The sequence below is a fragment of the Ambystoma mexicanum genome, chromosome 3p, assembly GCF_040938575.1.
Source record: "Ambystoma mexicanum isolate Mex_15411 chromosome 3p, UKY_AmexF1_1, whole genome shotgun sequence".
Classification (NCBI taxonomy): Eukaryota; Metazoa; Chordata; class Amphibia; order Caudata; family Ambystomatidae; genus Ambystoma; species Ambystoma mexicanum.
The window spans coordinates 1,229,133,783-1,229,149,406 of record NC_090925.1 but is presented as its reverse complement, the minus strand read 5'-3'; the positions used below and the strand labels follow the sequence as shown (position 1 = coordinate 1,229,149,406).

The 15,624-nt window shown below is 50.9% G+C and overlaps 1 long non-coding RNA gene across 1 annotated transcript in view; it reads right to left on the bottom strand.

Moving 5' to 3' along the window:
* The window catches only part of LOC138581392 (uncharacterized), a 65,022-nt gene extending 50,360 nt beyond the window's left edge, over positions 1 to 14,662 (bottom strand). Inside the window, exon 1 of the long non-coding RNA XR_011304544.1 lies at positions 14,268 to 14,662. This is a non-coding gene — a long non-coding RNA (uncharacterized lncRNA). The remainder of the gene's footprint in view (positions 1 to 14,267) is intronic.
* Between the last annotated feature and the right edge of the window lie 962 nt (positions 14,663 to 15,624).

Here is a 15,624-nt window from a genome sequence, read left to right as displayed (position 1 = left end):
ATGCATCAACAAGCATTGAAAAAGCCTGCAGGTTGGGCTTCGGTGTAGCTAAGGGGTGGACCTTTTCCATGCAATGCCGCACCATTATGAAGGATAAAGAGTTTTTAAAGTGGATTCATTTATTTGGCGTAGGTTATTGCGGTCAACACTTGCACGCTTCCCGGCCGCCATGCCAGTTTAATGTGACAATTAAGGGTAATTACACTCAGAATGACTCAGAGCTGCCGCCATAAGCATAAGTTTAAGGTCTAAGATTAGGAACCTTTTTGTGGGATAATACGGTTTCAGACTTCAAGGCTGAAAGACAATGGAGCCCGGCAGAGGCAAACTCAGCCTTTTTATCCTTCCGAGGTTGATAAATGAGCACCACACACTGGTCAATAATAAGCAGCGCTCAGACACCGGAGGGTTTGTAGCGCTGTAGAAATGCTAAATTAATTTAATTTTTATTTTTAGGTTCAGCGTCCTCTTGGTCTTTGGAAATTCAATGGGTTTGATGCGGGGAAAACGAGAGCCAGGCACAATCTTTACATCAAGTGATAATTTTTCAGGTGAGGTCAGCTCAGGGGGAGCAGGCTGGACTTGGAAGCAAGATGACACAGAGCAACAAAAGTTTGATCCCATGTTAGCGCTTGGGAACCTCTGGGTATTAAGCGCATTAGAAAAAACCTATCCTCCCACCAACGTTCCAAATGATATAAAGCAGGTTAGGAGAGGATGGGAGAATAGGCCGGGGAGGCAATAAGGGCACGGAGGTAGATGGATACCCTTGTAGGCAACGATATCTGGGCAGATTCTAGTGGGCATGGGATGGGACATATCTGAATTGGCCAGGGGGTGAAGGTTGCTGGGGCACTCAGGTCAGTGGCCGATCCACCGAGGTCAATGCACAGGAGGGCATACCCTATAAAACAGGTTGTCCAGGCTGGGCCATGGTGGTGTACCTTATCACCGCAGGGCCTGGTAGTTGCAAGGGCATTGATGCGGGGGTGAGGGCTCAGGCTAGCCATTGGGCTGCAGAAGTGGTCAGGAAAGTTACTAATACACAACGCAATATATTGGGCTTGCGCACATGGGTCAGTTCGGTGGAATCAATATAACACCACTAGTATGTGGCAAAAGGTGGGATAAGTTGAACCAAAAGAGAAGTCAGTATGTACAGTAGCTTCGTGTATAGACTCCACTACTCGGGAGTCGGACCAGCGCCTCTTGGGAGCCTAACACGGCAGGGGCGTCTGGTGGTGGCAGCGAGGGCTCCGCTTCCTCGAACAAATGGCTTTCTCTCAGCCCGAAAACACCTTCAAGGGCAGGGAGGTATCAGGCACGGAGGGTTGAGAGAGTTGTGCCTACGAAGGAGATGGTTGGATAATGCAAGGAACAGAGTCGGACCAGCGCCTCTTGGGAGCCTAAAAACGGCAGGGGCGTCTGGGGTTGGCAACGAGGGCTCAGCCTCCTCGAACAAATGGCGCTCTCTCACCCCTAAAAAACACCTGCAGGGGCAGGGTGTTACCAGGCACGGAGTGTTGGGAGAGTTGTGCCTAGTAAGGAGATGGTTGGAAGAGAAGGAGGCAGTTGGCTTCAAAGCAGTGGCAGAACCAGGAGCCGGTGGTGCGAGAACAGGTCAAGGAGGATGGAAAGTTGGGGGGGGCTGAGGTACCCCAGGATCAGGCACAACTGGCAAAGGTGACATCCCTGGTCAAAGAAGGATAGAAGGACTGGCACCGGGCAGCAAGGTGTACACAGAACTTTCTAGAGTTACAAATTAGGAAAAGGGGGAGCCACGGTGGGCGGTAACCCACCTTTGGCGTGGCGGTGTTGTGGCGACCAATGAGAACAGAAAGACTCCGAATGAGCCATTGCTAAACCGGAAGGGGCTTCGCCCATTCTGGACCGCGCCTCCTGGGAGCCTAAACGGCGGGGGTGCCTGGCGGTAGCAATTGGGGCTCAGCTTCCCCTCAACAAACGGCGCTCCCCCAGTCCGTAAATACCTGCAGGGGCAGGCGGTTCTCAGACTCGAAGGTCTTGGGGGAGTTGGGCCTGCAATGGACATGGATAAAAAGGGGGAAGCAGGACGAGGAGCAGTCGCCGCATCTTTGGAGCTATTTTCAATATCTGTTTGCTGTGGTTATAGATATGTGTGAAAATAAATCTACGGCCTTGTTATGCCAAACCAAAGGAAAACGTCTCATTCAGCACCTTACTGGAGGGGAAAGGAAAGGGGCTGGCAAGAATGAGTAATGGGTGATGCATATGGTATAGCTGATGGACAAATGCCCAGGTTATGAAGGTGACGAACGGAGACCCGAAGGGAAATGGAGGAGGCACCCCGATAACCGGGGCAGGGGCCTTCCTCCTTCCGCTCTCTCGTCCCTCCCCCCGCGGGGGCAGGGGAGAGGGCGGCAAGAGGCAGAAAAAAGAGCGTCAAGCGCTGCAAAAGCCCACGAAGGGCAACAAAAGAAAGGGGAGGAGCTGGGGATTCATAAGCGGCAGGCGCCCGGCACAGGAGCACTTGCAGCTCTTCCAGCAGCCGGGCGCCCGCCAAGCATGAGAGGATTTTCGTTTCCCACCCTCCCACCCTACAGCTGAGGCAGAGCCTGGACGTCGTTGTCGCAGGAGGACCAGGCGGTGTTGTGGCGACCAATGAGAACAGAAAGACTCCGAATGAGCCATTGCTAAACCGGAAGGGGCTTCGCCCATTCTGGACCGCGCCTCCTGGGAGCCTAAACGGCGGGGGTGCCTGGCGGTAGCAATTGGGGCTCAGCTTCCCCCCAACAAACGGCGCTCCCCCAGTCCGCAAATACCTGCAGGGGCAGGCGGTTCTCAGACTCGAAGGTCTTGGGGGAGTTGGGCCTGCAATGGACATGGATAAAAAGGGGGAAGCAGGACGAGGAGCAGTTGCTGCATCTTTGGAGCTATTTTCAATATCTGTTTGCTGTGGTTATAGATATGTGTGAAAATAAATCTGCGGCCTTGTTATGCCAAACCAAAGGAAAACGTCTCATTCAGCACCTTACTGGAGGGGAAAGGAAAGGGGCTGGCAAGAATGAGTAATGGGTGATGCATATGGTATAGCTGATGGACAAATGCCCAGGTTATGGCCGTGCTGCCTGCGCTGTCTCTTTCTGTCTGTGAGGGACACTTACACTGCAGCTGCACCCATTCTTTGTGTGAGGAAAGCCTGTACTCGGTGCTGTCTCTCTCTGGTGTGTGAGGGAAGCAAGCACTGGTGATGCCGGTGCTGTCTCTCTCTGGTGTGTGAGGGAAGCATGCACTGGTGCTGCCGGTGCTGTCTCTCTGGTGTGTGAGGGAAGCATGCACTGGTGCTGCTGGTGCTGTCTCTCTCTGGTGTGTGAGGGAAGCATGCACTGGTGCTGCTGGTGCTGTCTCTCTCTGGTGTGTGATGGAAACAAGCACTGGTGCTGCCGGTGCTGATTCTCTCTCTGGTGTGTGAGGAAAGCCTTACTGCTGCTGCCGGTGCTGTCTCTCTCTGGTGTGTGAGGGAAGCATTGCTGCTGCCGGTTCTGTCTCTGGTGTGTGAGGGAAGCCTGCACTGCTGCTGCCAGTGCTGTCTCTCTCTGATGTGTGAGGGAAGCAAGCACTGGTGCTGCCGGTGCTGATTCTCTCTCTGGTGTGTGAGGAAAGCCTTACTGCTGCTGCCGGTGCTGTCTCTCTCTGGTGTGTGAGGGAAGCCTGTACTGCTGCTGCCGGTTCTGTCTCTCTCTGGTGTGTGAGTAAAGCATGTACTGCTGCTGCCGATGCTGTCTCTCTCTTTGATGTGTGAGGGAAGCATGTACTGCTGATGCCGGTGCTGTCTCTCTCTTTGATGTGTGAGGGGAAGCATGTACTGCTGCTGCCGGTGCTGTCTCTCTCTGGTGTGTGCGGGAAGCATGTACTGCTGCTGCCGGTGCTGTCTCTCTTTGGTGTGTGAGGGAAGCATGTACTGCTGATGCCGGTGCTGTCTCTCTCTTTGATGTGTGAGGGAAGCATGTACTGCTGCTGCCGGTGCTGTCTCTCTCTGGTGTGTGAGGGAAGCCTGTACTGCTGCTGCCGGTGCTGTCTCTCTCTGGTGTGTGAGGGAAAAATGTACTGCTGCTGCCGGTGCTGTCTCTCTCTTTGATGTGTGAGGGAAGCCTGTACTGCTGCTGCCGGTGCTGTCTCTCTCTTTGATGTGTGAGGGAAGCCTGTACTGCTGCTGCCGGTGCTGTCTCTCTTTGGTGTGTGAGGGAAGCCTGTACTGCTGCTGCCGGTGCTGTCTCTCTTTGGTGTGTGAGGGAAGCCTGTACTGCTGCTGCCGGTGCTGTCTCTCTTTGGTGTGTGAGGGAAGCATGTACTGCTGCTGCCGGTGCTGTCTCTCTTTGGTGTGTGAGGGAAGCCTGTACTGCTACTGCCGGTGCTGTCTCTCTCTGGTGTGTGAGGGAAGCCTGCACTGCTGCTGCCGGTGCTCTCTCTTTGATGTGTGAGGGAAGCATGTTCTGCTGCTGCCGGTGCTGTCTCTCTCTGGTGTGTGAGGAAAGCCTGTACTGCTGCTGCCTGTGCTGTCTCTCTCTGGTGTGTGAGGGAAGCAAGCACTGGTGCTGCCGGTACTGTCTCTCTCTGGTGTGTGAGGGAAGCAAGCACTGGTGCTGCCGGTGCTGTCTCTCTTTGGTGTGTGAGGGAAGCCTGTATTGCTGCTGCCGGTGCTGTCTCTCTTTGATGTGTGAGGGAAGCCTGCACTGCTGCTGCCAGTGCTGTCTCTCTTTGGTGTGTGAGGGAAGCCTGCACTGCTGCTGCCAGTGCTCTCTCTCTTTGGTGTGTGAGGAAAGCATGCTCTGCTGCTGCTGCCTCTCTCTGGTGTGTGAGGAAAGCCTGTACTGCTGCTGCCGGTGTTGTCTCTCTCTGGTGTGTGAGGGAAGCATGTTCTGCTGCTGCCGGTGCGGTCTCTCTGGTGTGTGAGAAAAGCCTGTACTGCTGCTGCCGGTGCTGTCTCTCTCTGGTGTGTGAGGGAAGCAAGCACTGGTGCTGCCGGTGCTCTCTCTTTGGTGTGCAAGGGAAGCCTGTACTGCTGCTGCCGGTGCTGTCTCTCTCTGGTGTTTGAGGGAAGCAAGCACTGGTGATGCCGGTGCTGTCTCTCTCTGGTGTGTGAGGGAAGCAAGCACTGGTGCTGCCGGCGCTGTCTCTCTTTGGTGTGTGAGAGAAGCATGCGCTGTTGCTGCCTGTGCTGTCTCTCTTTGGTGTGCGGGAAAAGCATGTACTGCTGCTGCCGGTGCTGTCTCTCTCTTTGATGTATGAGGGAAGCATGTACTGCTGCTGCCAGTGCTGTCTCTCTCTGGTGTGTGAGGGAAGCCTGCACTGGTGCTGCCAGTACTGTCTTTCTCTGGTGTGTGAGGGAAGCAAGCACTGGTGCTGCCAGTACTGTCTCTCTCTGGTGTGTGAGGGAAGCAAGCACTGGTGCTGCCGGTGCTGTCTCTCTTTGGTGTGTGAGGAAAGCCTGTACTGCTACTGCCTGTGCTGTTTCTCTCTGGTGTGTGAGGGAAGCAAGCACTTGTGCTGCCGGTGCGGTCTCTCTCTGGTGTGTGAGGGAAGCAAGCACTGGTGCTGCCGCTGCTGTCTCTCTCTTGTGTGGGAGGGAAGCAAGCACTGGTGCTGCCGGTGCTGTCTCTCTCTGGTGTGTGAGGGAAGCAAGCACTGGTGTACCTTCTTGTATGTGTTCTTAGAGAGGGAAGCTTGCGCTGCTGATATCTGCTATACCTTTGTGTATGTGTTCTTAGAGAGGGAAGCGTGCGCTGCTGATATCTGCTATTCTGTGTATGTGTTCTTAGAGAGGGAAGCTTGCACTGCTGATATCTGCTATACTTCTTGTATGTGTTCTCAGAGAGGGAAGCTTGCGCTGATATCTGCTATACCGTGTATGTGTTCTTAGAGAGGGAAGCGTGCGCTGCTGATATATGCTATTATGTGTATGTGTTCTTAGAGAGGGAAGCTTGCGCTACTGATATCTGCTATATCGTGTATGTGTTCTTAGAGAGGGAAGCGTGCGCTGCTGGTATCTGCTATACCGTTTATGTGTTCCTAGAGAGGGAATCTTGCGCTGCTGATATCTGCTATACCTTCGTCTATGTGTTCTTAGAGAGGGAAGCTTGCGCTGCTGATATCTGCTATACCGTGTATGTGTTCTTAGAGAGGGAAGTTTGCGTGGCTGCTATCTGCTATACCTTCGTCTATGTGTTCTTAGAGAGGGAAGCTTGCGCTGCTGGTATCTGCTATACCGTTTATGTGTTCCTAGAGAGGGAATCTTGCGCTGCTGATATCTGCTATACCTTTGTGTATGTGTTCTTAGAGAGGGAAGCTTGCGCTGCTGATATCTGCTATACCGTGTATGTGTTCTTAGAGAGGGAAGCGTGCGCTGCTGATATCTGCTATTCTGTGTATGTGTTCTTAGAGAGGGAAGCTTGCGCTGCTGATATCTGCTATACCGTGTATGTGTTCTTAGAGAGGGAAGCTTGCGCTGCTGATATCTGCTATACCGTGTATGTGTTCTTAGAGAGGGAAGCTTGCGCTGCTGATATCTGCTATACCGTGTATGTGTTCTTAGAGAGGGAAGCGTGCACTGCTGATATCTGCTAGAGGGAAGCTTGCGCTGCTGCTATCTGCTATACCCTGTATGTGTTTTCAGAGAGGGAAGCTTGTACTGCTAATATCTGCTATACCTTGTATGTGTTCTTAGAGAAGGAAGCTTGCGCTGCCGATATCTGCTATACCTTATATGTGTTCTTAGAGAGGGAAGCTTGCGCTGCTGCTATCTGCTATACCCTGTATGTGTTTTAGAGAGGGAAGCTTGCACTGCTGTTATCTGCTATACCTTCTTTTATGTGTTCTTAGAGAGGGAAGCGTGCACTGCTGATATCTGCTATACCGTGTATGTGTTCTTAGAGAGGGAAGCTTACGCTGCTGCTATCTGCTATACCTTCTTGTATGTGTTCTCAGAGAGGGAAGCTTGCGCTGATATCTGCTATACCGTGTATGTGTTCTTAGAGTGGGAAGCTTGCGCTGCTGATACCTGCTATACCGTGTGTGTGTGTTCTTAAAGAGGGAAGCTTGCGCTGCTGATATCTGCTATACAGTGTATGTGTTCTTAGAGAGGGACGCTTGCGCTGCTGATATCTGCTATACCGTGTGTGTGTGTTCTTAGAGAGGGACGCTTGCGCTGCTGATATCTGCTATACCGTGTGTGTGTGTTCTTAGAGAGGGAAGCTTGCGTGGCTGCTATCTGCTATACCTTCGTGTATGTGTTCTTAGAGAGGGAAGCGTGCGCTGCTAATATCTGCTATACCGTGTATGTGTTCTTAGAGAGGGAAGCTTGCGTGGCTGCTATCTGCTATACCTTCGTCTATGTGTTCTTAGAGAGGGAAGCTTGCGCTGCTGGTATCTGCTATACCGTTTATGTGTTCCTAGAGAGGGAATCTTGCGCTGCTGATATCTGCTATACCTTTGTGTATGTGTTCTTAGAGAGGGAAGCTTGCGCTGCTGATATCTGCTATACCGTGTATGTGTTCTTAGAGAGGGAAGCTTGCGTGGCTGCTATCTGCTATACCTTCGTCTATGTGTTCTTAGAGAGGGAAGCTTGCGCTGCTGGTATCTGCTATACCGTTTATGTGTTCCTAGAGAGGGAATCTTGCGCTGCTGATATCTGCTATACCTTTGTGTATGTGTTCTTAGAGAGGGAAGCTTGCGCTGCTGATATCTGCTATACCGTGTATGTGTTCTTAGAGAGGGAAGCGTGCGCTGCTGCTATCTGCTATACCGGGTATGTGTTCTTAGAGAGGGAAGCTTGCGCTGCTGATATCTGTTATACCTTCGTTTATGTGTTCTTAAAGAGGGAGGCTTGCGCTGCTGATATCTGCTATACGGTTTATGTTTTCTTAGAGAGGGAGGCTTGCACTGCTGCTATCTGCTATACCGTGTATGTGTTCTTAGAGAGGGAAGCTTGCGCTGCTGATATCTGCTATACCGTGTATGTGTTCTTAGAGAGGGAAGCTTGCGCTGCTGATATCTGCTATACCGTGTATGTGTTCTTAGAGAGGGAAGCGTGCACTGCTGATATCTGCTAGAGGGAAGCTTGCGCTGCTGCTATCTGCTATACCCTGTATGTGTTTTCAGAGAGGGAAGCTTGTACTGCTAATATCTGCTATACCTTGTATGTGTTCTTAGAGAAGGAAGCTTGCGCTGCCGATATCTGCTCTACCTTATATGTGTTCTTAGAGAGGGAAGCTTGCGCTGCTGCTATCTGCTATACCCTGTATGTGTTTTAGAGAGGGAAGCTTGCACTGCTGTTATCTGCTATACCTTCTTTTATGTGTTCTTAGAGAGGGAAGCGTGCGCTGCTGAAATCTGCTATACTGTGTATGTGTTTTTAGAGAGGGACGCTTGCGTGGCTGCTATCTGCTATACCTTCGTGTATGTGTTCTCAGAGAGGGAAGCTTGCGCTGAAATCTGCTATACCGTGTATGTGTTCTTAGAGAGGGAAGCGTGCACTGCTGATATCTGCTATACCGTGTATGTGTTCTTAGAGAGGGAAGCTTACGCTGCTGCTATCTGCTATACCTTCTTGTATGTGTTCTCAGAGAGGGAAGCTTGCGCTGATATCTGCTATACCGTGTATGTGTTCTTAGAGTGGGAAGCTTGCGCTGCTGATACCTGCTATACCGTGTGTGTGTGTTCTTAAAGAGGGAAGCTTGCGCTGCTGATATCTGCTATACAGTGTATGTGTTCTTAGAGAGGGACGCTTGCGCTGCTGATATCTGCTATACCGTGTGTGTGTGTTCTTAGAGAGGGACGCTTGCGCTGCTGATATCTGCTATACCGTGTGTGTGTGTTCTTAGAGAGGGAAGCTTGCGTGGCTGCTATCTGCTATACCTTCGTGTATGTGTTCTTAGAGAGGGAAGCGTGCGCTGCTAATATCTGCTATACCGTGTATGTGTTCTTAGAGAGGGAAGCTTGCGCTGCTGATATCTGCTATACCGTGTATGTGTTCTTAGAGAGGGACGCTTGCGCTGCTGATATCTGCTATACCGTGTGTGTGTGTTCTTAAAGAGGGAAGCTTGCGCTGCTGATATCTGCTATACAGTGTATGTGTTCTTAGAGAGGGACGCTTGCGCTGCTGATATCTGCTATACCGTGTGTGTGTGTTCTTAGAGAGGGACGCTTGCGCTGCTGATATCTGCTATACCGTGTGTGTGTGTTCTTAGAGAGGGAAGCTTGCGCTGCTGCTATCTGCTATACCTTCTTGTATGTGTTCTTAGAGAGGGAAGCGTGCGCTGCTGATATCTGCTATACCGTGTATGTGTTCTTAGAGAGGGAAGCTTGCGCTGCTGATATCTGCTATACCGTGTATGTGTTTTAGAGAGGGAAGCTTGCACTGCTGCTATCTGCTATACCTTGCATGTGGTTTTAGAGAGGGAAGCGTGCGCTGCGGATATCTGCTATACCGTGTGTGTGTGTTCTTAGAGAGGGAAGCTTGCGCTGCTGATATCTGCTATACCGTGTGTGTGTGTTCTTAGAGAGGGAAGCTTGCGCTGCTGGTATCTGCTATACAGTGTATGTGTTTTAGAGAGGGAAGCTTGCGCTGCTATCTGCTATACCTTCTTGTATGTGTTCTTAGAGAGGGAAGCGTGCGCTGCTGATATCTGCTATACCGTGTATGTGTTCTTAGAGAGGGAAGCTTGCGCTGCTGATATCTGCTATACCGTGTATGTGTTCTTAGAGAGGGAAGCTTGCGCTGCTGCTATCTGCTATACCTTGCATGTGTTTTTAGAGAGGGAAGCTTGCACTGCTGCTATCTGCTATACCTTGCATGTGGTTTTAGAGAGGGAAGCTTGCGCTGCTGATATCTGCTATACCGTGTATGTGTTCTTAGAGAGGGAAGCTTGCGCTGCTGCTATCTGCTATACCGTGTATGTGTTTTTAGAGAGGGAAGCTTGCGCTGCTGCTATCTGCTATACCGTGTATGTGTTTTTAGAGAGGGAAGCGTGCGCTGCTGCTATCTGCTATACCTTGTATGTGGTTTTAGAGAGGGAAGCGTGCGCTGCTGCTATCTGCTATACCGTGTATGTGGTTTTAGAGAGGGAAGCTTGCGCTGCTGCTATCTGCTATACCGTGTATGTGTTTTAGAGAGGGACGCTTGCACTGCTGCTATCTGCTATACCTTGCATGTGGTTTTAGAGAGGGAAGCGTGCGCTGCGGATATCTGCTATACCGTGTATGTGTTATTAGAGAGGGAAGCTTGCGCTGCTGCTATCTGCTATACCGTGCATGTGTTTTTAGAGAGGGAATCTTGCGCTGATGTCTGTGTCAGCGAGGTGTGCACGTTTGCTGCCTGTGCTGCACATTCTCTGAGTATGAAGGAAGTTTGCATCAGTACTGTGCTTGTTCATATTGAAGGGAACCTTGTGCTGCTGCTGCTGCTGCCTGTGATGTCCCTGTTCTGTGAAGGGAAAGCTTGGAAGGGTGCATGCGCTGTACATGTTCTGTGTATGAAGGTTGGCTGCACTGCTGATGTCTAAGCTGTGCTTGTTTTTAACAAGGCAGCTTTGCCGTTCTGTGCTTGTCTTGTGTAAGGAAAGCCGGGAGGACAGTTTGCAATGCTTCGCCTGTACCGTAGGTGCCTGTGCTTTAGCCGACCTGTAAGAGGTGAGCTTCCCGCCTGCTGGGTGCGCACACCCCAGCCCCAAGCAGAACAGAGCAATTTAACCTGCAGGCCTCTGGCTGCTGCCAATCATTAACTCTACGGGGAAGCAGACCTGAGCCTTTCCCTCGCTCGCACACCACCCCCCCACCCTCCCTTTAGCGAGTAGCGACTGCAGCCCTGAGCACATACCTCCACAGACCGAGCCCTATAGATACTGTCGCCAGATAAGGCCGCCCAGGCCCAACCAGTCTTTCCAGTCCCCTGCCTGACACAGTAGCACAAACTCAGGTCACGCGCCAGCAGCGGCGTCTCCAGGAATGAAATGCAGGGGGGGCACAGAGGGGGCCCCAGACAAAAGTAGGCGGCTGCGTGTAAAAGGGCAACGTTTATGCTTTTCCCAAATTGACGTGGGCAAAGTAGTCCAAAGTCGCCCCGGGGAGGAAGAAATCGTGCATTATACAGCAAGCACTTCTCTTGTATACATGTATATATCTTGATGTAAACGCTATTGTCTCATCCTATATCGATATACAGGTATATCTCCAAAACTCGGTATATCGTCCAGTGCTACCCCTGACTCTCTAAAGACAAATTACCCCTTCCCCCTGACTGCTTATCACTCTCTCTTCTGGCAGAGCACTTAAAGTGGGTGCGATTTCCCAGTGATGCCCATTTAAGAGACCATTCGTTTGGATAAGACGTTCCATGTTAAGAAATACAAAGGGACATTTTTATTCTAAAAGCGCGCACACACAGCACCAGCCCAGTTCACTCCTGGTTTCGCGCCTCCATGGGCAATTTGTTCAGATGTTGCCTGTTGTCTTTGGCTGGTAATGGACACCTGCCATTTTATGCACTTTGAAATGATACCGTGTCCATATTTCGTCCCATTCGCATCTGCTGTAGGTGGCCTTTCAGAAGTGTGCCATTAATACCCACGGGCATATGGCTGCGGGTGCTTTTCTGGAAGGTCTGTGCAGATCACAATTAGGGCTGCGGGCTCCTTTCTCAGCTGTGTCTTTGTGGGATAAATGCTTAGTGCAAATGTGGCCAGAGCACTGAGAATATCCAGAGCGGGCGTGTAAACGCTATTGTCTCATCCTATATCGATATACAGGTATATCTCCGAAACTCGATATATCGTACAGCGCTACCCCTGACTCTCTAAAGACAAGGTTTTGCTTTGGATTTCTTGTGCTTAAATAATACTTTATTAATAGCAATGCCTTGTAAGCAAATTACATTACATAATAAACTATCTTTCATAGTAAACTATACACTATATATATTGTCATAGAAATATGTTAAGCAATAAGAGTATGGCTTTAGTTTTATTCTCCCCATCCTGTATGCAAAGTCTCAATAACATCTTGTAGATTAATAAGAGCCTAACAAATCCCCCTTGGGTTTTAAAGCCATAGTCATTTCATAAAGCCTGCAGTACTATGCACCCTTCTCACTGCTGATCACTCCCTCCCATTCACATTTCTAAAAGGACAAAAGTCCCTGCTAATAGTACCCCACTCCATCCCATCAGTGCCTAATGGCTCACAACAAAATGCTCTGTTGACAGGCAGCGGGACACCTCTCCCGTTTAGAAAAGGTAAAGTGCCCTGCTGTCAGGACAAATGAGCGTGCTGAGCAGGAATTGCTTGACACACATAGCCCTCTCAGCGGGACACCTCTCCTGCTGGGCACCCTCATTGAGGTGCCTAACAGGAGAGGTGTCCCACAGACAAATATCCTGGTCTTGCTCTCAAAAGAGCCTCTGGGGGGTAGAGGGGGGCAGCTTGCCTTCCCTGCCCCCCCGCTCGGTATGCCACTGACTGTAGGGGGGGGGATCAGGGGGGCACAGGATTTCAGAAGAGGGGCCCGTGCCCCCCAGCCCCATCCTAGCGACACCACTGCACTCCAGCACTTGATTTGCTCTGAGACTATGATGATTCCAGTGTCTAGGCTGGGTATCATTCTTTTAAGACTGTTCCTGGCATTGCCCCACCCCTCTCTGCAAGAGTTGTTAAAAATGTACTGGGGGGAACCCTCTCATCCTTGGAGGGGTGGGGCTGGGTGGAAGATGGGGGTGGGGCTGAGGGGCATGGCCCCAGACTAGGCCACGTACTAAACTATCTCTCCATAGAACCCAATCCTGGCTATTTGCATAAAAGCAAAGAGCATTATGGGAACATAAGAATGTCCACAATTTTACATTTGAAACATGTCTTAAAGTGACTCAGTATTAGCACCTGAGGAAGGGTGAGGATTCACAATCCCCGCCCACTGTCCCAGCCACCCGAGGCCCTTCCCCGGGTGGTGCTTTTTTTCTTCTTTTTTTATCATTGCGTGAAGGCAACAGGGAGCCTCTCTCCCTGTTGCCTCCCCACCCCCTTCACTTACCTGCAGGACCGGGACCGGAGCGCAATGCTTCGGTCCTGGAGCTCCTCCCATCTGGCCACTGCCATAAACATGGAAAGGGGACTAGACATGGAAAGGGGACTTTGTCCCTTTCCCATATGGTGGCGGCAATCTTTTTTTCTTTTTTCATTTTTCATCTGGATATCTGCTGCATAGCAGCAGGGATCTACCGATTAAAATGTTTGAATGCCATTCACACCCCGGATGTTGCGCTCTGCAGTTTTCATTGGTTACACTACTCACCCTAAGGAAAACATTCTGTACATTGCAGGCCATATATACCAGCTAGGACAGCTGTAACAAGTATGTGAGGGTTTGGCTGTTTCTGTATTCAGTTTCCCTTGCCGAGTCTACTGAAACTGTCTGCTTGTTAAAACGTGGGTTGCTCGTGCATGTGATAACTCAGCTTTAGGACAGATCTTGCAGGGAGGATCGTATTGTGAACATGCACTTGCGATGAAGTTGCTTCAGAGCACATCTGTGAGTGTTGTAGGCATGCCCCTAGGTCTGGGGACAGGGCAGATCTCTGGCAAGACTTGTCGTGCCAGAGTGCTGCTCAGTCTTATTCCAGCCCATTTCCTGCGCTGGTTTCCATGCATTGACTCTGCTTCACTGAGGAAAATCTTTAGGGTTTTGATTCCCCAGACTTCTTGGTTCTAGACTCCTCTGCAATAGGCTCACAGCCCTTCTGCATCTATATGTTTGAGATGTTCAGGACAGTACCAGAGAATCCACTCCTGTCGGGTGGAGGATGTAATGATCGACAACAAATTCAACCGAGAGGTCAAGGAGGACGAAGAGGCATGAGTCGCCCGTATCCATGATGTCGAGGTTATCATCCACTACCTGGATGGTGGCTGTCTCAAGGCTACAATCAGTAGGTATATGTTTTTTTATAGCCTCTGAGATAGCTCAGCAAGTTGAGCGCCCGCTGCTGTGATCTGTGTCTGATCTGCAGGTGGTAGGTTTAAAACCCGGCAAGGCCAACTCAGCCTTTCATTCTTCAGAGGTCAATAAATGAGTACCAACTTTGGTTAGGTGATAATTGAATGTAAAATGTTACATGGGCAGCACTTTGGCAAAACTTCTATTTAAATAACAAATCATTATCATTAAACTGCCTGTCTCAGCGCCCTTCTCATCCCCCACTTAAACTACACCGTAGGTGTACGATTGGACTGAGTCCTTATACCTCTCATTATTTGATTTCCGGTGCACACCTCCAGTCCTCTTTCTCGCTCTTCTGTGGACTTGCTCTTACGCCGTTTTATACATTTAAGCTGTGGCCTCTAAAACTGTAGCGCATTTCCGGAGGTGGCCATAAAAACGGGACATAATACTGCAAACGTAGGCCCGTAGCTGGACAACCTTATCCAGGGGAAGCCTGCTGGCCCGGACACAATGCACTAGATGCGCCCGCAGAACAAATCAAAACGGTATTACCTAAATTGACTTTTTACAATTGATCTTTTGAACAATTGACCTAATTATAGTGGTCCTAATTGACCTTCTGCACAATTAACCTTTATATTATTTTAGTTATTTTATATATGTATTGGGTTGGTTTTGGATTATAAATAATATAAGGGAATTGGGGGCTGCAGGGGTTTTTTGATTGGGTGGGGGTTTCCTCTGCATTCATGTCCTAATTGACCTAAATTAGGTCAATTCTCCCAAGGTCAATTGTGAAAAGGTCAATTAGTATACAACCATCAAAACATCCTAGATGAGCTCTCCTTGCATGGCTAGAATGCGCCGGACACCCTATCTAGAACAGTAAACAACTGGACACATATTGCAGATGTGCTATGGACAGACTACACCCGATGTGCCTGATCCAGTTTAACCAGCATGCATGCCCCTGCCTGCCAAAGCCCCCCTAGCATAAAGTCACAGAACGCGTGCACAATACGTTGTCTGGTCCCTAGCAAGCAGAGAGATACCATGCACATTAAAACTTGGAATGGCTTTCTAGCATCCCGGCGTCCCGGCGGGTCGCTGTGTGAACGCCCCGTGTGTCTTACCGTCACTCGTATGCCAGTTCCCGCTCTTCTAGATGGGCGAGGTCTGGGACGACCTGGAGCTGGGCAGCGCCCCTTGCCGTCCCTCCAAGGCCGCAGACACCGTCCCCAGAGTCCCCAGAGTCGGGGTGGGCGAAGAGGACATGGGAAGGGCCACCGCTGTGAAGTGCGACTGGTGGCTGCGAGCGGTGGGGGGGCGCCGGAAGCTGCGGCTCAGGCGCCGGGAAAGGCGCCGCACCAGCCCCAGCACGCCGTCCGGCTCGGCGCCCTTCTTGGCCAGCCCCACGTCGTCCAGCAGCTCCTCGGGGGGCACCTCGATGTTGCCCGTGTACCAAAAGACCCACCAGATGAGGCTGAGGAAGATGACGATGGCACCGGCGTAGATGAGGAAGTCGTAGAAGTAGACATTGGCGAAGACGCCGGTCAGCAGCACCGCTAGGCCCAGCACGTCGAAGACCACGGCCAGCCAGAAGGAGCAGGCGCAGCGCCCGAGGCCGGCCCGCGTGAAGGCCATGGCGCCAAGAGGGC